Source organism: Phyllobates terribilis, unplaced genomic scaffold (assembly GCF_046119375.1).
Source record: "Phyllobates terribilis strain yellow unplaced genomic scaffold, ASM4611937v1 Scaffold_8__6_contigs__length_399053987, whole genome shotgun sequence".
NCBI classification, from domain to species: Eukaryota; Metazoa; Chordata; class Amphibia; order Anura; family Dendrobatidae; genus Phyllobates; species Phyllobates terribilis.
The window spans coordinates 358,248,091-358,272,385 of NW_027362768.1; the positions used below are offsets into that span (position 1 = coordinate 358,248,091).

A 24,295-nucleotide genomic window follows, 5' to 3' on the forward strand; every position below is an offset into this window, starting at 1 on the left:
TGGCCCGCGTCCTCCATACCTCGTCCTTTTGGCCTGCGTCCTCCATACCTCGTCCTCTGGCCCGCGTCCTCGTCCTCTGGCCCGCGTCCTCCATACCTGGTCATTTTTGGCCCGCGTCCTCCATACCTGGTCCTTTTTGGCTCACGTCCTCCATACCTGGTCCTTTTTGGCCCGCGTCATCCATAACTGGTCCTTTTGGTCTGCATTCTCCATACCTGGTCCTTTTGGTCTCCATTCTCCATACCAGGTCCTTGTGGCCCTCGTCCTCCATACCTGGTCCTCTGGCCCGCGTCCTCGTCCTCTGGCCCGCGTCCTCGTCCTCTGGCCCGCGTCCTCGTCCACTGGTCCGTGTCCTTCATACCTGGTCCTCTGGCCCGCGTCCTCCATACCTTGTCCTCTGGCCCGCGTCCTCCATACCTCGTCCTTTTGGCCCGCGTCCTCGTCCCCTGGCCCGAGTCCTCGTTCTTTTGGGCCGCGTCCTCCATATCTGGTCCTTTTTGGCCCACGTCCTCCATACCTGGTCATTTTTGGCCCGCGTTCTCCATACCTGGTCCCTTGGCCCGCGTCCTCCATACCTGGTCCCCTAGCCCATGTCCTTTGGCCCGCGTCCTCCATACCTCGTCCTCTGTCCCGTGTCCTCCATACCTGGTCCTTTTTGGCCCGCGTCCTCCATACCTGGTCCTTTTGGCCCGCGTCCTCCCTACCTGGTCCTTTTGGCCCGCGTCCTCCATATCTGGTCCTCTGGCCCGCGTCCTCCATACTTGGTCCTTTTGGCCTGCGTCCTCCACACCTCGTCCCTTTTGGCCCGCGTCCTCGACGTCTGGCACGCGTCCTCCATACCTCGTCCACTGGCCCGCGTCCTCGTCCTCTGACCCTCGTCCTCGTCCTCTGGCCCGCGTCCTCCATACCTGGTCCTTTTTGGCCCGCGTCCTCCATACCTGGTCCTTTTTGGCCCGCGTCCTCCTTACCTGGTCCTTTTTTTCCCGCGTCCTCCATACTTGGTCCTTTCTGGCCCGAGTCCTCCATACCTGGTCATTTTTGGCCCGCGTCCTCCATACCTGGTCCTTTTTGGCCCGCGTCCTCCATACCTGGTCCCCTGGCCCGCGTCCTCCATACCTCGTCCTTTTGGCCCGCATCCTCCATACCTCATCCTCTGGCCCGCGTCCTCGTCCTCTGGCCCGCGTCCTCCATACCTGGTCTTTTTTGGTCCGCGTCCTCCATACCTAGTCCTTTTTGGCCCACGTCCTCCATACCTGGTCCTTTTTGGCCCGCGTCCTCCATACCTGGTCCTTTTGGTCCGCATCCTCGTCCTCTGGCCCGCGTTCTCGTCCTCGGGCCTGCGTCCTCGTCCTCTGGCCCGTGTCCTCCATACCTGGTCCTCTGGCCAGCATCCTCCATACCTGGTCTTCTGGCCCGCGTCCTCCTTACCTGGTCCTCTGGCCCGCATCCTCCATACCTCGTCCTTTTGGCCCGCGTCCTCCATACCTGGTCCTTTGGCCCGCGTCCTCCATACCTCGTCCTTTTGGCCTGCGTCCTCCATACCTCGTCCTCTGGCCCGCATCCTCGACCTCTGGCCCTCGTCCTCCATACCTGGTCATTTTTGGCCCGCGTCCTCCATACCTGGTCCTTTTTGGCCCGCGTCCTCCATACCTGGTCCTTTTGGCCCGCGTCCTCCATACCTGCTCCTCTGGCCCGTGTCCTCCATACCTGGTCCTTTTTTGGCCTGCGTCCTCCATACCTGGTTCTTTTTGGCCCGCGTCCTCCATACCTATTTTTTTTTTGGCCCGCGTCCTCCATACCTCGTCCGTTTTGCCCCGCGTCCTCCATACCTGGCCCTTTTTGCCCCGCGTCCTCGATACCTGGTCCTTTTTGGCCCGCGTCCTCCTTACCTGGTCCTTTTCGGCCCGCATCCTCCATACCTGGTCCTTTTTGGCCCGCGTCCTCCATACCTATTCCCCTGTCCCGCGTCCTTCATACCTCGTCCTCTGGCCTGCGTCCTCCATACCTGGTCCTTTTAGGCCCGCGTCCTCCATACCTGGTCCTTTTTGGCCCATGTCCTTTTCTGGCCCGCGTCCTTTTCTGGCCCGCGTCCTTCATACCTGGTCCTTTGGCCCGCGTCCTCCATACCTGGTCCTTTTGGCCCGCGTCCCCCATACCTGGTCCTTTTGGCCCGCGTCCTCCATACCTGGTCCTTTTGGCCCGCGTCCTCCATACCTGGTCGTTTGGCCCACGTCCTCCATACATGGACCTTTTGGCCCGCGTCCTCCACACCTCGTCCCTTTTGGTCCTCGTCCTCTGGCCCGCGTCCTCCATACCTCGTCCTCTGGACTGCGTCCTCGTCCTTTTGGCCCGCTTCCTCCATACCTCGTCCTCTGGCCTGCGTCCTCGTCCTTTTGGCCCGCGTCCTCCATACCTCGTTCTTTTGGCCCGCATCCTCCATACCTGGTCCTTTTTGGCCCGCGTCCTCTATACTTACTCCCCTGTCCCACGTCCTTCATACCTCGTCGCTTTTGGCCCGCGTCCTTCATACCTCGTCCTCTGGCCCGCGTCCTCGTCCTCTGGCCAGCGTCCTCTTTACCTCGTTCTTTTGGCCCGCGTCCTCCATACCTGGTCCTTTTTGGCCCGCGTCCTCCATACCTAGTCCCCTATCCCGCGTCCTTCATACCTCGTCCTTTTGGCCCGCGTCCTCCATTGCTCGTCCTCTGGCCCGCGTCTTCCATACCTCGTCCTTTTTGGCCCGCATCCTCCATACCTGATCCTTTTTGGCGCGCGTCCTTTTCTGGCCCTCGTCCTTTTCGGGCCCTCGTCCTTCATACCTTGTCCTTTGTGGCCCGCGACCTCGTCCTCTGGCCCGCGTCCTCCATGCCTGGTCCTTTGGCCCGTGTCCTCCATACCTGGTCCTTTTAGCCCACGTCCCCCATACCTGGTCCTTTTGGCCCGCGTCCTCCATACCTGGTCGTTTGGCCCACGTCCTCCATACATGGACCTTTTGGCCCGCGTCCTCCACACCTCGTCCCTTTTGGTCCTCGTCCTCTGGCCCGCGTCCTCCATACCTCGTCCTCTGGACTGCGTCCTCGTCCTTTTGGCCCGCGTCCTCCATACCTCGTCCTCTGGCCTGCGTCCTCGTCCTTTTGGCCCGCGTCCTCCATACCTCGTTCTTTTGGCCCGCATCCTCCATACCTGGTCCTTTTTGGCCCGCGTCCTCTATACTTACTCCCCTGTCCCACGTCCTTCATACCTCGTCGCTTTTGGCCCGCGTCCTTCATACCTCGTCCTCTGGCCCGCGTCCTCGTCCTCTGGCCCGCGTCCTCTTTACCTCGTTCTTTTGGCCCGTGTCCTCCATACCTGGTCCTTTTTGGCCCGCGTCCTCCATACCTAGTCCCCTATCCCGCGTCCTTCATACCTCGTCCTTTTGGCCCGCGTCCTCCATTGCTCGTCCTCTGGCCCGCGTCTTCCATACCTCGTCCTTTTTGGCCCGCATCCTCCATACCTGATCCTTTTGGCCCGCATCCTCCATACCTGGTCCTTTTGGCCCGCGTCCTCCATACCTGGTCCTCTGGCCTGTGTCCTCCATACCTGGTCATTTTGGCCTGCGTCCTCCACACCTCGTCCCTTTTGGCCCGCGTCCTCGTCCTCTGGCCCACGTCCTCCATACCTCGTCCTCTGGCCCGTGTCCTTGTCCTCTGGCTCACGTCCTCCTTACCTCGTTCTTTTAGCCCGTGACTTCCAGACCTGGTCCCTTGGCCCGAGTCCTCCGTACCTCGTCCTCTGGCCCGCATCCTCGTACTCTGACCCGCATCCTAGTCCTCTGGCCCGCGTCCTCCATACCTGGTCCTTTTTGGCCCGCGTCCTCCATACTTGGTCCTTTTTGGCCCGAGTCCTCCATACCTCGTCCTTTTTGGCCCACGTCCTCCATACCTCGTCCTTTTTGGCCCGCGTCCTCCATACTTCGTCCTTTTTGGCCCGCGTCCTCCATACCTGGTCCTTTTTGGCCCGCGTCCTCCTTACCTGGTCCTTTTCGGCCCGCGTCCTCCATACCTGGTCCTTTTTTGGACCGCATCCTCCATACCAAGTCCCCTGTCCCGCGTCCTTCATCCCTCGTCCTTTTGGCCCGTGTCCTCCATTCCTCGTCCTCTGGCCCGCGTCCTCCATACCTGGTCATTTTGGCCCGCGTCCTCCATACCTGTTACTTTTTGGCCCTCGTCCTTTTCTGGCCCGCGTCCTTTTCTGGCCCGCGTCCTTCATACCTCGTCCTTTGTGGCCCTCCCATACTTTGGGAATGCTTTTCTGCAAAGGGGACAGGATGACTGCACCGTATTAAAGGGAGAATGGATGTGGAGTAATGTATCGCGAGATTTTGGCCAATAACCTCCTTCTGACAGTAAGAGCATTGAAGATGGGTCGTAGCTGGGTCTTCCAGCTTGGCAATGATCTGAAACACACAGTCAGGGCAACTAATGTTAAGAAGCATTTCAAAGTCCTGGAGTGGCCTAGCCAGTCTCCAGATCTTAACCCAATAGAAAATCTTTGGAGAGAGCTGAAACTCAATGTTGCCCAACAACTGCCCCGAAACCTGAAAGATCTGGAGATCTGTATGGATTAGTGGGCTAAAATCCCTGCTGCAGTGTCTTCAAACCTGGTCAAGAACTTCAGGAAACGTTTGACCTCTGTAATTGTAAACAAAGGTTTCTGTACCAAATATTTAAGTTTTAAGTTGTATCAAATACTTAATTTGCATTTTTATTACATGAAATATATAAAAATCATACGATATGATTGTTTGCTTTTTTTTTTTTCTGAGATTCTGTGTCTGAGGTGTATCTACGATAACAATTACAAACCCCTCCATTCTTTGTAGGTGGTAAAACTTGAAAAATCGGCAGTGTTTCAAATACTTATTTTCCCCACTGTGTGTGTTTTTGTTTTATCAAACTCTGAATTTTTTTCGTTATGCAGTGTACTTTATTTGATAACGGAAATTGTCATTCAAAACTTCAATAAAACCATCATATAGCTATGTTACTGGAAAAATAATTAATAAAATTGTGGATCTTTAAAGGCAAGGAGGGAAACATTTCTGCACCTTCAAGGTGTTAGCGAAATTCTTTTTGAAAGTATGTGTAATTTAATGAACTTCTGAATGTTTTTGTAGTTGTTCATTTTTACAGGCAAGAGTTGTTCAAACTGCATCACAAAGTTTTATCATCTATTAAGCCATTTTTCTTACATTTTACCGTAAATAAGGTTTTTGTTTTTCCTTCTGTAGGTATATGGATCAGGATCACAGACTAGGGCGTTTCAATATGTCAGGTTAGTGTGTAATAGTGTGTGTGTGTGTGTATATATATATAATCTGAGAGAGAGAGAGAATACATACATCTCTATTATACAAAATTTCATTTCTGCCACCATAGTTGGGTCATTTCACTTACTAAAGAATTAGCAAAATTCTGCTGACAGGTTTTGCAGGCATTGTCATGTTGGCGCTGTTACAGATTAAAATGATACTTGCAGTGAAGAATTAAATTTTGTGGTTCTTGATTTTAAATATCGCGCCGGCGCATTCAATATAGTGGTCTTCAAAAATGAAACCAACAAAATGCCGTCCACTGTGTACCGAGGACCAATGCGGGAGCGTGCACAAGAGGCAGTCATCACCACTGCACATAGGAGCGCAGCGCACACAGGATTGCTCCCAACATATTTGGTATTACTAGTATTAAAATAAATTCAACCCCACGGTGCCACCAATGTATCAAAATAAAATATAAATATAAATTTTCTGTCTGCCTACCTAGTGGGATACAGCATATATATACATAGTGATACAGAACTTATCAGACTGTAAACAGCATGGTAAAGGCAGTTGGTGAGGATATATAGCTAGGCATCTATTTATTAAATAGCAAATCTTTCTAGAGGTTGATGATGATGAAAAGCTTGATAGGCGATACATTGGTTGATATATAGTTAGATATTCACTAGGTTGATCTATCCATCCAATAAATGTATGGCTAGAAAATGTATTGATCAATATACAGTGGGTACGGAAAGTATTCAGACCCCTTTAAATTTTTCACTCTTTCATTGCAGCCATTTGGTAAATTCTAAAGTTCATTTTCTTTTCTCATTAAGGTACATGCTGCACCCCATCTTGACTGAAAAAATCCAGAAATATAGAGATTTTTTAAAGAAAAACTGAAATATCAACTGGTCATAAGTATTCAGACCCTTTGCTCAGACACTCATATTTAAGTCACATGCTGTCCATTTCCTATTTCCTTGTGATCATCCTTGGGATGGTTCTACTCCTTCATTGGAGTCCAGCTGTGTTTAATTAATAGGACTTGATTTGGAAAGGCACACACCTGTCTGTCAGACCAAATGAGAATCATGAGCTCAAAGGAACTGCCCAAGGAGCTCAGAGACAGAATTGTGGCAAGACACAGATCTGGCCAAGGTTACAAAAGAATTTCTACATTACACAAGGTTCCTAAGAGCACAGTGGCCTCCATAATCCTTAAATGGAACAAGTTTGGGACCACCAAAAGTCTTCCTAGACCTGGCCGTCCAGCCAAACTGAGCAATCGTGGGAGAAGAGCCTTGGTGAAAGAGGTAAAGAAGAACCCCAAGATCACTGTGGCGGACCTCCAGAGATGCAGTAGGGAGATGGGAGAAAGTTCCAAAAAGTCAACTATCACTGCAGCCCTCCACCAGTCAGGCCTTTATGGCAGAGTGTACCGACCGAAGCCTCTCCTCAATGCACCAGAGGAAGATAGTTTACTATCGAAACGCGTTGTGGAAAGGGCTCATTAAATTTTATTTTTTAGCCCCAATCTGTCATCTCCAGTGTTAATCTTTTTAGCGCTCCATAGACCGCTTTTTATTCAATCCACTATATCGCCTTAATGCAAGACATATGAAAACCTGCATAGAATTTGCTCAAAAACACACTCCCAGACTATGAGAAATAAGATTCTCTGGTCTGATGAGACTAAGATAGAACTTTTTGGTGATAATTCTAAGCGGTATGTGTGGAGAAAACCAGACACTGCTCATCCTCTGCCCAATAGTGAAACCTGGTGGTGGCAGCATCATGCTATGGGGGTGTTTTTCAGCTGCAGGGACAGGACGACTGGTTGCAATTGAAGGAAACATGAATGCGGCCAAGTACAGAGTTATCCTGGATGAAAACCTCTTCCAGAGGGCTCTGGACCTCAGACTTGGGGAGAGGTTCACCTTCCAACAAGACAATGACCCTAAGCACACAGCTAAAATAACAAAGGAGTGGCTTCAGAGCAACTATGTGACCATTCTTGACTGGCCCAGCCAGAGTCCTGACCTAAACCCAATTGCGCATCTCTGGAGAGACCGGAAAATGGCTGTCCACCAATGTTCACCATCCAACCTGACGGAACTGGGAAGGATCTGCAAGGAAGAATGGCAGAGGATTCCCAAATCCAGGTGTGAAAAACTTGGGTGCTGCTACTCAATACTGAGCAAAGGGTCTGAATACTTATGATCATGTGATATTTCAGTTTTTCTTTTTTAATTTGCAAAAATGTCTACATTTTGTTTTTTCAGCCAAGATGGGGTGCAGAGTGTACTTTAATGAGAAAAAAATGAACTTTTTAGAATTTACCAAATGGCTGCAATGAAACAGAGTCAAAAATTTTAAAGGGGTCTGAATACTTTACGTACCCGCTGTATCTACCAATGAATGTATCGCCTATCTACATCTTCACTAACTGCCTTTACCATGTTATTTACAGTCTGGTTCGTTCTAGATCCCCCCTCTTTAGCACATATGCGATTTGCACTTAGTCGCATGCTGACTAGCTGCTCTTCCCATTTCTCTCAAAGCTCAGTGAAAAACAGACTAGTTGTTGCATGACCGTAAGTATGAAAATCACATGAGTGAAGTGGCCATGAGATGACTGATGAAACCTGCCAGCGAGCAGAGCTGAATCCTGACGGTATATTAAATGCTATTTGGATTGGACTGGCATGCCACAGGGCTTCAGTTTATAATTAAAGGACTCGTCCGGTTTGTGATGAAAGTCTGCAGTCACTCTGTGACTTCAGGCTTCTGAAATATCACAGCGCATGCACTGCACACTTTTTTAAAATTCTCCCTTGCCGGTGGCAAGAGTGGACGGTCATGTAAGTGCAAGTATGTGATTTGTATACTTCTGGCCATATTCCGACTAGACGTGTCTGGCCTCGCTCAATTCATTTTCATCGAGTAAGGCCACACGTCTAGTCGGCATGTGACTGCATGTATGCAAATCGCTGGCATGAGAGAATCCTGACAGTGTGCAGTGCGCGTTGTGAGAATTCTGAAGTCTGCCGTCACATAGAATGACTGCAGACTCATTACAAACTTGGACAACCCCTTTAATGTTCCTAACATAAATAAAAATATGAGAATTAGTCAGTATTACAAAAAAACATTTATATCCAGGTACCGGAAAGATGATGTTGTCTCTGGGAGTCGTTCTCTTTATTTTCTTCATCTTGTCCAGACTCCACACAATGCCCTTAAAAATAGCAGTGTCATTATAATGCTCCTGAATAAAAAATATCGGCTCTAAGCTGAGCCCCTGAATAAATAATTGCCCCTTACTATATTCCCTGCACAAAATATATCTTTATACTGCCTCCGCACACATCCCCATACTGAGTCTGCATCCATGCCCCCTCAAATTTCTCCTGTTTCCCCCTCCCCATATTGTGTCCGCACCCATCCCTCGTTCCCCAAACTGTGTAATTTAATCCTATTACATCTTCCCCCATCCAAACTTTTGGGGGTCGGAGCAGATGTAAAAGGATTTAAGGACCCATTTTAGGGGTGGGGGCAGATGTAATATTTGGGCTGCAAACTGTCTTTAAATCCTGTTTCACTGCCCCCGTACAATTAAACACAGGGAGCCGGCGCTGCACCTTCAGTGAGCTGGCTGTCAGCTTGACAGCTGGCTCAGAGAAGAACAGACTCCCAATTCGGGGGAGAGTGGCAAAAATGCAACCGCCGAAGGAGACTCCTCGAACCGCCGCATTAGGAAGCCAGTCTGCGCCCCACTGCAGGCTGCAAAGCGCCATTGCCATTTTGTTTTGTTTATTTTTTTTAAAGACCACTATACTGACTGCGCAGGTGCGATATTTAAATTAGGAGGCAGGTGACCTGCCATTTAAGGACAGAATGTTTTATGCGCATGAAATTACCCTTGGGGAAGTAGTAAAACTGCTGTCATGTAGTGGTCCATATTCATGCGCTCTGTATATGCTCTCACCACCATCACTGATTGGCAGCTTTCTGCCTATGCACACTGGTGTGGGCGGGATTATGTAGAGCTCTGCATTCTGAGAATCTGTAGATCTGCAGCAGATAAAACAGGGATTCTATCAAAATGACGTCATTCTGCATTCAGATGCAAAAACCTGGTGACAGATTCCATGTAAAGGAGGTTTTCAACTAATAAATGAGAAAATTGCTGAAAAGATATTTTGTAAAGTGGGAAATTAAAGTGGGAAATTAAAGTCATCTATAGATAATACATGCTGTTTAGTTTCACTCCGCATGGCATTCCTTGGGAGTTGTGGCAGAGCGTAATGTTCAATCACTGCTGCCTTATAAATGATGTATCTATGGGTCCATTCATACTGGATGGCGTGAGGTGTGGGTATAAATATAGGTTTTATTGCCCTCTAGTGACCAATCTATGTATTTATATACAATATCTTAGTAACTACAATTTGTCCATATTGTAATCGCGTAACAAAGCCTGAAGTCTCTTTTTTTTCCCCCAGAATTAATAGTCTTGCATTTAATAAGTACATACTGTAAAAGTTTATAAACTGCAGCAGTAAGAATTAGGTACTTGGTTCCATCTTATCCTGTGAATAGATAACTTGCTAAGTGATCCGGCTCTCCTCTTTTGGGGTTCGACCGCTGGGAATACTACTTCTCCATTTATTGTTTTGGGACTCCTGGAGATGGCAGTGCTATAGACACTGTATAGGGCAGTGGTCCTCAACCTTTCTTATCTGGAGAGCCACATCCAGATGCACCTTGGGGTAGTGACATCTGCTCCTGCTCTCCCCCAAAGTAGCGTCACCCAAATCCCCAATTACTATTATAATGGCAGCCAAACTTTCCCATAGAAATTAAACGGAGGCCGTATGCTTGCATCCAGTGGTTGTCACCTTACCCCGATTCAGTATGCTCGCATCAAGCACTCCCACCACACTATCACATCCAGCTGAAAGAATCTCCTGTGACTGGCAGGATGTTCCTACCTCCAGATAAATTAAATATATTAATCTCTAAAACCACAAGGCTGGTATATGTGCCTACAGATTTGTGCTACGGTGCAGGGCTAGTCACAGGTCTGGAGACCTGCTCTTTATAGCTTTTTACTGGACCTGGTGCTAATGCATCAAGCTGGCAGACAACCACGATCCACACATCATGGGCCTGCGAGTCACAGGTTGGGGATCTCTGGTATAGGGCATTCTGTAGCTCTCTGGATTGGTTGGGAAAAAATTGATCCTCTAAATAGGTTGACCAGGCTTTTAAGAAAAAAGAAATTTGTTCCATTTTACCACATTTTTGCGTATTACTTGTTGCCGATTTGAGCAAAGAAACTTGACAATATATCATAGTACTGTGCTAGTGAGTGGGGTGTTATACATTCTGTAAAAAGCCCCATTTCTGTCTGAGAGTTCTTGTAAGGGCAGAGACAAACTGCCATATAACTGGTGCGATGATCACATCACAGTGCCCAGCTGGCCTGGCGCCTCTCCTGACCTGAGCATGACAGCCTGATGGATTTCTGTGCAGTTGTCAAGCTCAGGTCAGGAGAGCAGACAACCAGTACAAGGTTTATGATGCAATCCTCGCACGAGTTATATGGCCGACTGTCTCTGCCCTTACTTTTTGGATGAAAAAAAAATAATAATAATTTATGACCTTTTAAAAAACTTTACTGCATTGTATTACTGTAGGGAGGGTCCCTTTTTTCCATGATGTCACCAGATTTCAGGAGACTAGTACATTCCGCTCTGATGACCTAAAATGGACCCCAGAGCTGTCTGTGCACCCAGAGTAAAACCTAAAGGGGTTGGGCACTACTGTACATGTTCCTCTCATGTGAGTGAACTGCCATAGATGAAACTTTACTAAATACCTGGATTCTCAAATCCTTCTGTAGCCTGAGCTGCTCTACTGCTCACATGCTGCCTGGCTGAGAATCCTCTGACTTGTGATGTCACCTCTGACTCTCCCTGTCATCTTGTCTTTGGATTCTGGTGACATCACAATGGTGTGACTTCCATGCTCACTCACTGATCGTGTGTGTGTGTGTAGATAATATTTCCATATAGTGCCCTTTGAATAAGTATAAGTATGCCCCGTGAACTTTCCACATTTCTTCATATTACACACAAGCTTAAATGTGTTTAGTATATCACGTAAAATACAAAGTTTCAAGTATTTGTGACGTATAAAGGGAATGATGCATGGTTTTCTAATTATTTCATTCAAGTTTCACATTCTTACCTGATAAAGCACTACTCCAGCATTTTTTTTAATTTAATCTCTGGAGTGGTGCTTAATCCAGAAATGGTGCCCTCACCACTCCCGGCAGTTTAACCCCCTAAATGCTTCAATTGATCGCAGCATTTAGAAGGTAGGGAGGGAGCTCCCTCTCCCCTACGATCGGTGCCCCCGCGATGTCATTATAAGAGCTCGATCTTTGCCATGGTGACCTGAGGTTGTCATGACTACATCTGGATCACCAGGTTAGAGTTTAAGGGGTGCACAGAGCATGGTGTAAGGGGCTTGTGTCAGTGCAGCACTAACAGTTGTAAAGCATTGTAGTGCTGGTAAATTTGATTGCTTTATACCAGCGATCAGACTACTGAAGGTGAACGTCCCATATAGGGACTAAGTAAATAAAAGTGTAATTACAATATATATTAACCATAAAGAAGTATTTGTTTAAAAAACCAACAATAAAAGTACACCCATTTGATATTGTCGCATCCGGAATGACCTGACCTATAAAACTGTCAAACTAATTAACCTGTTCAGTGAACAGCTTTAAAAAATTAATACAAAAGGAGGCAAAAAACAATACTTTTTCATCGTACCACCAAACAAAAAGTGGACTAAAACGCGATCAGAAATATGAATGTAAATAAAAAATTGTATCACTGAAAACATCATCTTGCACCCCCCCCAAAAAAACAAGCCACCATACAGCTCCATCAATGCCAAAATAATTTATAACTCTCAGAATACAGCGATCGCTGTAATCGCACCAACCTGAAGAATAGTCGTCTAATCACTTATACCGCACAAGGAACGGCGTAAAAAATAAATCTAAATCTTCACCAGCTGTTGATTTGTTCATTCTGTCACCCAAAGATCGCAGTAAGGCTCAGCGCACATTTATCCTGTGCTCTACGCTGAGCGCTTACACCGGGGTTTCCATGTAAATCTCTGAAATACGTGACTCAGACGGAAACCTAGAGGGAAGATTCCCTATAGTGAGACAGATGGAGACACTGTGGACGCCGTCTGGCCTATGATCCGGTGGTGTCCGTCTTTTTAGGCTTGCATGAAAGCACAGTCGACCACAGGTTTGTACACTTCTGAAAAGGACACTGCTGAACAGAGGCTAGACTGAGTTCAGAGTAACTCTGCTGCCCCATTATAGTGAGTGGACCAGTCGGCTGTGTCATCTGCATTACTTCATTCGAAATATGGGGGGCTTCCATGTTACTGGCAGTACAAAGGCTCTGGAAAAGTACTATGGCTCCTCGCCACCCCCCCCCCCAAAAAAAAACAGAAACTCAGCGAATCTGAACTCCCAAATACAGATGATCCCCCTTCTGAGCCCCACAGTGTGCCTAAACCACATTTAACGTCCACATGCTTGGCATTTCTGTAGCGATGAGAGCCCATTTAATTTACGGGTACGTGTCTCCAGTAGAACGTGCCGGGCACTTCATTAGTAGATTTGCAAGTTTCACTCCAACATCCACTGCTGCTTGTTAATGTAAAACACCAATGGAGTCAAAATCGTCACTACACCTGCAGATAAATTCCCAGAGGGGTATAATTTCCAAAATGGGGTCACTTGAGGGGGTATTCTGCTCGTCTAGCACGTAGGGGCTCTGTATCTGGAGTCTGCAAACTATTCTAGGAAAATCTGTGCTCCAGGAGGTAAATAGCGTTCCTTACCTCCCGAATCTCACCGTACACTAAGCAGTACTGTACAGCCACATATGGGATATTTTTACATTCAGCAGAAATTGTGACAAATTTTGGTGCCATTTTTACCCTTTTCCCTGTATAAAAATGTAAAATCTGGGGCAAAAGCAAAATATTTGTGGTAAACAAATGTAATTAATTTTTTTTCATCACTGCCCAATGGTGTAAAATTCTGACACACTTGTGGTGTCAATATGATCACCGCACCCCTAGATTAACTCATTGAGAGGTGTAATTTTGTAATATGGGGTCACTTGTGGGGGTTCTGCTGTTCTGGCACCTCAGTGGCTCTCCCAGTGGGTCATTGCACCTTCAAACCATAACAGTGAAATCTGCCCAAAAAACAAAGATCCATTTTTTTCCCTTTAGCCCTTAGACAAATTAAAAATTTGGAACTAAAACAACATTTTAGTGGCAAAAAAAGCGATTAATCTTCACCGCCCATTGGTATAAAATTCTTTGTGGCACATGTGGTGTCAACATCCTCACTGCACCCCTAGATGAATTCATTGAGCGATCTAGTTTTATAAAATGACGTTACTTATGGGAGGTTTCTGCTGTTCTGGCACCTCAGGGGCTCTGCCAATGTGACATGGCACCCTCAAACCATTCCAGCAAAATTTTAACTCCAGTATGGCGCTTCTTCCCTCCTGAGCATTGCACTGTGCCTCAAAAGTAATTTTCAACCACATATGGGGAATCTGTGTACTCAGGAGAAATTGCACAACAAATTTTGGTGCCATTTTCTCCTGATATCCTTGTGAAAATGAGAAAATATGGGGCTACAAGACTTTTGTGGGAAAAAAGTATGTGTGTATTTATTTTCCAAAAAAAAAACAGTGAAGAAGCCAGAGGGTGAATACATGACCGGAGGACTTGCGTTTAAAGCTCCACTACAGCGGTGAATAAAAACAAAAAATGCTGACACGTTCAGTATTTGGTCAGTATTTTATATCCGTATTTGTAAGCCAAGATCAGGAGTGGAACAATCAGAGGAAAAGTATAATAGAAACACGTCACCACTTCTGCATTTATCACACACTCCTGGTTTTGGCTTACAAACACTGAGGTAAAATATGAATTAAATACTGAACGTGACCTTTTTAAAGAGGTTTTTGTCACCTACCCACAGTTTACTGGGGGTCTAACTGTTTGATCCCGGCATTGATCATCAGAACGGAGCACTTTTACCCTCCCTAGAATGGAGTACACATGTGACTGCTGTAGCGCCCCGAGGGTTCGGTTGCTACAGGGGTATTGCACTTCAACCAGAGGTGTGATATTCCACTTCCAGGTAAGGATGGAGTGTGGACCAGGGCTCAGTTAGCTGCATACACACATACACACTCCCCATTTCCGGGGGACAGCTCGACGGTGCTCCCATTTTATTGCAGGCACAACTGACCATGTCCCTGGCTGGAGTGGGGAGAGAACCCAGTGGTGTAGAAGCAGAAGGGGACGGTTTCTGGAGCATAGGAAGGAGCTCATTGGGTGCAAGTCACCTGAGCTCAGACACAGAGAAGTAGATAAAAGGTGGGAGCCATCTTAAGTGAGGAGTAGAAGTTGAGTAGTGGAGTGGAGAAAGAGAGAGGTAGTTCAGCCAGAGAGAGCTGGCAGGGAGCTGTGGGTCAGCTTGAGCTCAGCTCTACGAGGCAGGCCTAGAGAGAAGGCCGGGGCCAGAGAGGAGAAGAGGAGAAGGAGAAGGAAGGAAGGAGAAGAGACAGAGGAGTGGAAGGGCTCCAGAAACAAGAAGGCAGAAAGGACCCTAGGAGAGCAGAACGGACAGCAACCGGAGCACTAAGGGTCAGGCTGTGGAAGGGTACCGGATTCCCAAGTTGGTGGAGGTAAATCATTCCTCAGCCAAGAACCGGAGGTCGTGATCATTTATTGGTGCGACCCCCCGCCAAACCTGCTAGGAAGGCACCATATAGGATAGCGGGAAGTGTAGGCCAACGCTTACCCAACACGGTCCGCAGTAGCTGGACAGAAGTTTGGTCACTGGTGGGGCACGAGAGGCCAGAGAAAGGACAGAAGGGGGTCCTGTGCCATACTCCTGAATTGCCTGGGGGTTGACCGAGCCCCTCACCTGGTGGACGCAGCACGGCTTGGGCAGTCATTGCTGACAGAAGTGACTTGGATATCAACTGTGAGTAAAAGACCCTGGACTGCACCATTGGACTCTGTGTGATTTATGCTGCGCCTGCACCATCACCCCCAGCATCCACCTACATTGCCCTGAGGCTACACTTTTCCCGTGGGGAGTTATCCTATCCCTGTGCTGCACACCAACACCAGCCTCAGCGGTCTGCCTTGCAGCCAGGGCCGGCGTCAGCACCCGGCGTACCCGGGCAAGTGCCCTGGACCATCAGGGGGGCCCACTCGTTATCGGGGCCCGGGCCGCTTCCCCGGCATCTGTGCAGGGCCGCCGGTGCTGTTCAAGCCCTGCTCTGCTTCATGCAGCAGCAGCAGTGTGCGGTCAGTGTGCTGCTGCTCCACCAATCAGGCCCAGTGCTGTCACTTTCAAGACATGGCCGCGCGCTGTGCACAGTGTGGCTGTGTCTGGTAGTAATGACACGCAGGGGCGACACTGCGCCTTTAATTGTGCTTGTGTGTCGCAACTGCCGCGTCATTACTAACAGACACAGCCGCAAAGCGCATGTAACAGAGCAGGACTTGAACAGCACCGGCGGTGCTGCACAGATGCCAGGGAAGCGGCCCGGGCCCTGACGGAAAGTGGACCCCCCTGATGGTCCAGGGCCAGATGACATGCCTGAGGCCCTGCACTGCCACATGACTGAGGAGCTGGACGGGACACAGGCCAGGGGGTAGGTGAGCGAGCTTCCCCAATCCCCATATAAAAAATATTTCTTATGTGTGCGTGCATGTATGATGTGAATGTCTGTGTATGATAGTGTGTATGACTGTGTATATATATTTATGTCTGTTTTATATGTGTTTTTAAGAATGTGTTCAAATATGTATCTGTGCGTGTCTGCGTATTGTGTGTACATCTGTGTACCATGTTCACGTGTGTATGTGTGTGCATGCCTGCGTACCATGTGCATGCGCATGTCTGTGCACTGTGTGTGCGTGTCTGCGTATTGTGTGGGTGTCTGCGTATTGTGTGGGTGTCTGAGTATTGTGTGGGTGTCTGCGTATTGCGTGGGTGTGTGTGCGCGTGTCTGCGTATTGTGTGTGTGTGTCTGCGTATATTGTGTCTGCGTATTGTGTGTGTGTGTCTGCGTATTGTGTGTCTGCATGTCTGCGTATTGTGTGTCTGCATGTCTGCGTATTGTGTGTGTGCGTGCGTGTCTGCGTATTGTGTGTGCGTGTCTGCGTAGTGTGTGTGCGTGTCTGCTTATTGTGTGTGTGTGCGTGTCTGCGTAGTGTGTGTGCGTGTCTGCGTATTGTGTGTGTGTGTGCGTGTCTGCGTATTGTGTGTGCGTGTCTGCGTAGTGTGTGTGCGTGTCTGCGTATTGTGTGTGTGTCTGCGTACTGTGTGTGTGCGTGTCTGCGTATTGTGTGTGTGCGTGTCTGCGTACTGTGTGTGTGCGTGCATGTCTTCGTACTGTGTGTGCATGTCTGCGTACTGTGTGTACATGTCTGCGTACTGTGTGTACGTGCATGTCTGCGTACTGTGTGTGCGTGCATGTCTGCATATGTGAAGGATGAGGTGGCAGGCTGGGCCCTGTGATGAATACCTATATTTCTCCGCTGTATCTGTGCATCATGAATCGTGGTATGTGCTAAAGGGGCCCACTGAGACTCTTTCGCCCGGGGCCCACAAAAACCTGGAGCCGACCTGCTTGCAGCGGCGGTTATCCCTGACCGCAATCCACGGGTGGCGTAGTCAGACATTCAAAACATCTATAAATAGACTGCCACAACATTGGTCTGACCACCCTGAGCCACAGGACCGGGTTGCCACTACTACCCCCATCAGCACCGTACGCTAGAAGGCCCAGTTCCGGGTACCCCACGGCCCAGGGGGCGAGTCACTGCCACTCCATTCATTCCCTAGAGGACTGTACTCTGCTTTCTCTGGCTGACTGGTGGGGAATGCATAAAGTGGCAGTTGAGCATGCCCACTAGTGCTGCATTCTAAGGCAAGGGTCACATGACAGTTTTTATCTCATCCGAGAAAATCTGTTCAATTATGCTATTCACACTCTGATCGCCCGCTGATCAAACTCTGATCAGAGTGTGATCCAATTTTCTCAGAGGTGAAGAAAAAAAGTTTCTCCACCTCTTCCATTCAGTTGGTCTGTGAAAATCTGACCGCACTCTGATGGCATCTGAGTGCTGTCTGATGCTTTTCACAGACACATACTCGTCCGAGTTATATGGACTCCTATGAAGCTCTGTCTCCTTGAGAGACCATGATATTCACTAATTTCTGCAATATCACAGTATTTTGGTAATTAGTGAATTTCATGGTCTGCTATGGAGACTGAGCTACCACAGTATTGTAGTATATAATATAAGCAATCAAACGATCGTAGGTTCACGTTCCCTGAAATGATTAAAAAAAATAAAGTTCGTCGGGTTTGTTTTTTGTTTTTGTACACCTCATGAATCTGAGCCTGGCTTTACAATTGCGATTAGATGACTGTGTGTGACTGGTCAAACACCTCCACCAGTCAACCTTTCCCAGCACCGCACCAGGTAATTGTCAGATCTTCTACCCGGACATCTTTTTAGCCTTCTGATCGACTTGCATTGCAAGGTATTGATGCACCCCCGGGGCCGTGGGATACTCGGCAGCCGGGCCTCCGGTAGCTGGGGGATATCACGGTGGCTGGCCTGGTCCGTGACCCAGGGCGGTCAGTAAAAGGTGGAATATATAGGGGATTTGGAAAGTTCGTGGCGCCACCTGTGGATTGCGGCTAGAGGGAGCCGCCCCTGCGGAGCAGTCCTCTGAGGCAGATGGTAGGGCAGCTTGTGATGGAATGGCGCCCCACAGGTGGAGCGGGCCTCAGGGCAGCGTGGGGTGTAATGGAAGTTGGTGCAAGGGAGAGACGGCAGGACGGTCCCGGAGGAAAGACAGACACTCACACGGGGGTAAGCTTAAGTACCTTTACTGGTGATGCTGCAGGCACGGTCCAGGGTACTCCAGGTGAAGGGCACACTTTTGGACTCTCCCCAGTGAGCGGGTATAGGGCCTCCTGATCCGTTGCTTTACTCTCTAAGCTTCCGACCTGCCTGGAGCTAGGCCTAGCTTGGTTACTGTCTCTATAGTGATCGCGGCATATAGAAGATAGACAGAGGAGAGGGGGTCGTCTTACTTACCTCTCCGACGACCCCTGATACCTTCCAGGACCTGGCGTTGCTATGGCAGCTGGAGGTCACATGACCGCCTCCAGATCTGCCATATATGGTGTCCTGCTTGGCTCAGCCTGCAGCTGAAGCCTGGCAGGAGACTCTGACTGTGAAACAGTCAGCGAAGATCTCATGTAATGTAATACATGTCTATTACATTACATGAGATCAGTGATCAGAAAAATAAAAATTAATGTCCCATACAGGGACTAAGTAAAAATGTAAAAAAAAAAGTAAAAAAAATGTTTTTAAACTGTTAAAAAAAATCACAAAATAAATAAAAATAAATAAATAAAATATTAAACCAATAAATCCGTATATTTATGCAAAACCAAAAAAAGTACACATATTTGGTATCGCCGCATCCGAAACAACCCGATCTATAAAACTGTCACACTAATTAACTCCTTCTGTGCCCACCGTAACAAAAATAAATAAAAAACGGAGCAAAAAAATATGCTTTTTCATCATATCGCCAAACAAAAAGTGGAAAAAAATGGGATCAAAAAGCAAAATGGAAATAAAAATGGTACCGCTGAAAACGTCATCTTGTTCCGCAAAAAAAAAGCCACCAAACAGCTCCATCAGCCGAAAAATAAAAAAGTTATAGCGCTCAGAATAAAAGAATGCAAAAAAATATTTTTTCTATAAAATTGTTTTGTGTAAAAGCGCCAAAACATAAAAAAAATACAGTAAGTGTAGTATCGCTGTAAACGTACTGACCCGAAGAATAATGCTGCCTGATCACTTTTACCACACGCAGAACGACATAAAAAAAAAAACACAAAAAACAATTCCTGAATTGTTGGTTTTTGTTAATTTTACCTCCCAAAAAACGGAATAGAAAGCGATCAAAAAATGTCACGTACCCAAAAATGGTACCAATAAAAATGTCAACTCGTCCCGCAAAAAACAAGCCGTCACATGACTCTGTCGGCCGAAATATGGAAAAATTATAGCTCTGAAAATATGGCGATGCAAAACTAGATTTTGCAAAAAAAAGCGTCTCTTAGTGTGTGACAGCTGTCAGTCATAAAAACCAGATATAAATCTGGTATCTCTGTAATCGCACCGACCTGAAGAATAAAGTAATCTAATCAGTTATATCACATGAGGAACGGCGTAAAAAATAAATAAAACCAATTCTTCACCTGCTACTGATTTGTTTATTATGTCTCCCAAAGATCGCAGTAAGGCTCTGCTCACATTTATCCTGCGCTCTGCGCTGAGCGCTTACACCAGAGTTTCCGTGTAAATCTCTGAAATATGTGATTCAGCTGGAACCCATGACGTAAGATTCCCTGTAGTGAGGCAGATATAGGCCACTGTGGATGCCGTCTGGCCTGTGATCCCACGGTGTCATTTGTTTTAGGCGTGCATAAAAGTGCGGTTGGCCACAGTTTTGTGCACTTCTGAAAAAAAGGACACCACTAAACAGAGGCCAGACGGAGTCCAGAGTAACTCTGCTGCCTCATTACAGTGAATGGATCCCGCAGGGGTTTCATCTGAATTACATCACTTGGAAATTTAGATGGAAACCCCGATGTAAGTGCTCAGCCTAGAGCGCCGGATAAATGTTACGTAAAATGTTCCCAATAAAAGCTTCAACTCAGTCCTCAAAAAAAGCTAGTCCCCACTCAGGTCCGTCATCTGTTAAAAATATAAGGGACTTCCAAGTTACTGGTAGCAGAAAGGCTCTGGAAAAGCGAAATTGCCCTTGCCCCCCCAAAAGAAATTCAGAAAATTTTGTGCTCCCAAATCCAAATGCCTATTCTACAATAATTTGTTCTCCAATTGTCAAATAGCGCTCCGTCCCCCCCAGATTTCGCCGTATGGCTGAGCGGTACGATACAGCCACATATGGGGTATTGCCACTTTTAGAAGAAATTGTGTGACACATTTCGGCATCATTTTTACCCATTGCGCTGTGTGAAAATGTAAAATCTGAGGGTAAAACATTTTTTTGTGGTAAAAATATAATTATGCTTTTTTCACTGCCCAATGGTATAAATTAAAAAATTAAAAAATACTCACTACTTCCCTAGATGAATTCCTTGAGAGGTGTAGTTTACAAAATGGGGTCACTTGTGGGGGTTTCTGCTGTTTCGGCAAGTCAGCGACTCTTCAAATGTGACATGGTGTCTGCAACCTATCCCAGCCAACATAGCGCTCCTTTCTCTTCCGAACCCTGCCGTACACCAAAGCAGTGGTTTCCCCCCACATATGGGGTATCGGCGTACTCAGGAGAAATTGCACAACAAATTTCATGGTGCAATTTATCCTGTTACCCTTATGATAATGCAAAATTAGGGAATGAAAAACATTTTTTGTGGGAAAAATGTGAAAATTTTATTTTTACAGCTCATTATTATAAACTTCTGTGAAGCATCTTGGGGTTCAAGGTGCTCACCACACATCTAGATAAGTTCCCTAAGGGGTCTAGTTTCCAAAATGGTGTCACTTGTGGGGGGTTTCCACTGTTTAGGCACATCAGGGGCTCCCCAAATGCGACATGGCGTCCGCTAATTATTCAAACAAATTTTACATTCAAAAAGTCAAATGGCGCTCCTTCCCTTCCGATCCCTGCAGTGCGCCCAAACAGTGGTTTTCCCTCACATATGGGGTATCAGCGCGCTCAAGAGAAATTGCACAAAAAAATTGGGGTCCATTTTTTCCTGTTACCCCTGTGAAAATAAAAAAAAATGGGTCTAAAATAACATTTTTGTGAAAAAAGTTAAATGTTAATTTTTTTCTTCCACATTCCAAAAATTCTTGTGAAGCACCTGAAGGGTTAATAAAGTTCTTGAATGTGGTTTTGAGCACCTTGAGGGGTGCAGTTTTTAGAATGGTGTCACTTTTTGGTATTTTCTGTCATAAAGACCCCTCAAAGTGACTTCAAATATGATGTGGTCCCTAAAAAAATGTTTTTGTAAATTTTGCTGGAAAAATGAGAAATCGCTGGTCAACTTTTAACCCTTATAGCTCCCTAACAAAAAAAAATGTTGGTTCCAAAATTGTGCTGATGTAAAGTAGACATGTGGGAAATGTTATTTATTAACTATTTTGTGTGATGTATCTCTCTGATTTATGGACATGAAAATTCAAAGTTTGAAAATTGCAAAATTTTCAAAATTATCGCCAAATTTCCGATTTTTTCACAAATAAACGCAAGTGATATCGAAGAAATTTTACCACTATCATGAAGTACAATATGTCACGAAAAAACAGTCTCAGAATCAGGGGGATCCGTTGAAACGTTTCAGAGTAATTACCTCATAAAGTGACAGTGGTCAGAATTGAAAAAAATGGCCCGGTCACGAAGGCAAAAACAGGCTCTGGTGCGAAGTGGTTAACATATAGAAATGAAATAAAAATTCTATTCTTTTGAGCATTTTTGAGAAACTAATGTAATGCCAAACTATCCTCTTTTCTAGTAATTGTAATCAAATTAATGGAGTAACACATGGAGATAAATATAATTGTTTGGCTGTGTGCCCATGATGCGTTTTCGGTGCGTATTTTGGTGCGTATTTGCAGCGCGTAAACGCTCCAGAAACGCATTGCATACCTTATCCCATGACTTCCTATGACATTCTGCAAGTTCTGTGCACATGGTCCGTATTTTTTCTGCGCAGATTTTACTCGCAGAAAAAATACGGACATGACCAATTCTTGTGCGTTTCTGCATGCAGATTTGCCTATACAATGCATTGGAAAAACGCATGGCAAATACGCATCAAATGCGCGTCAAAAATGCATGTAAAAAATGCATGCGTTTTTCTGCCAAGGAGATGCAGAAATAGTCAGGAAAATTTCTGCTTCATTTCTGCATCGTGGGCACTAAGCCTTTAACCCCTTCACACCCCTCCCCTCCCCAGCCTGTTTTCACCTTCATGACCAGGCCAGTTTTTACAATTCTGACCAGTGGCACTTTATGTGGTAATAACTCTAAAACGCTTCAACGGGTCTCAGTTATTGTGAGATTGTTTTTTGTTTTGTTTTTTCGTGACCTTGTATTTCATGATGGTGGTAAAATTTGTTCGCTATTTGTGAAAATATCGGAAATTGCAAAATTTTCACATTTTTTGCCCAATTTCCAAACTTTTAATTTTTATGCCCTTAAACACACAATTGTTAATATGGAACATTTTTCACATGTCTACTTTACTTTAAATCAGCATGATTATTGAAACATTTGGGGGGGAGGGTTGTTTTGTTTTTTCAGGGACCACATCATATTTGAAGTGACTTTGGGAGGCATATATGATAGAAAATACACAAGTGACTCCATTTTAAAAACTGCACCCCTCAAGGTGTTCAATGCCTCATTCAAGAAGTTTATTAACCTTTAGGTGCTTCACAAGAATTAAAGAAATGTGGAAGGAAAAAAATTTACATTTTCCCACAAAAATGTTCATTTAGCCCCAAATTTTGTGGTGAAAACTGTTTTGGGAGCAGGGCTTGGTTAGGAAGGAGCGCCAATTTGACTTTTGGAACGCAAAATTGGCTGGAATAGATGGCGGACGCCATGTCGCATTTGCATAGCTGCTGATGTGTCTAAACAGTGGAAACCCCCCATAAGTGACCCCAAGTTGGTAACTACACCCCTCAAGGATTTTATCTAGATGTGTAGTGAGAACCTTAATCCCGTTGGTACTTCACCAAATTTTATAACGTTGAGCCATGAAAATGAAAATATACATTTTTCCCACAAAAATGTTCCTTCAGCCCCAATTTTTTAATTTTCACAAGGGTAACAGGAGAAAATGGACAGTTCAGTCTGTTGTGAAATCTTGTCCTGAGTACACCAAAACCCCAAATGTGGTGGAAAACTACTGTTTGGGAAGGGAAGGAGCCCTAATTGAATTCTGTTTTTTTGGCTGGAACAGATTGCAAATGCCATGTCACATTTGATGACCCCTTGACATGCCAAAACAGCAGAAACCCCCCACAAGTGACTCCATTTTGGAAACTACCCCTCTTGAGGAATTCATCTAGTGGTGTAGTAAGCATTTCTAACCCTCAGTCCAATGTTATACGATTCTGTGAATCGCATGAGTCAATTTTCAAAAGGGATAATAGGAGAAAATGGTCGACTAAATGTTGCGTAATTTCTCCTGAGTATGGTAATACCTCATATGTGGTCGAAAACTACTTTTGAGGCACAGTGCAAGGCTCAGAAGGGAAGGAGCACCATATTGTAGTGAACATTTAGCTGGAATGGTTTGAGGGTGCCATGTCACATTGGCAGAGCCCCCAAGGTGCCAGAACCACAAACCCCCCTCCCCCCATAATAGACCTCATTTTACAAGCTATACCTCTCAATTAATTCATCTAGGCATGCATCAATCATATTGACACCACAGGTGTGTCACAGAACCTTATACCATTGGGCAGTAAAGAAAATATAATTACTTTTTTACCACAAAAATTTTGTTTTAGCTCCAGATTTTACATTTTCACATGGGGAAATTGGTAAAAATGGCACCAAAATTTGTCACACAATTTCTGCTGAATTTGGGCAATGCTCCATATGTGGTTTAGCCATATGACGAGACGCAGGAGGGAAGGAGCGCTATTTGACTCTTGGAGAACAAAATATTGTATAATAGTTTGCAGACTCCATATACAGAAGTCCCTATGTGCCAGAAGAGCAGAATCCCCCTCAAATGACCCCATTGTGGAAATTACACCCCTCTG

The 24,295-nt window shown here is 46.3% G+C and overlaps 1 pseudogene; it reads left to right on the forward strand.

The window, feature by feature from the left end:
* LOC141156567 (UDP-glucuronic acid decarboxylase 1-like) overlaps window positions 1-24,295 on the forward strand; it is a 108,865-nt pseudogene that overhangs the window by 70,699 nt on the left and 13,871 nt on the right.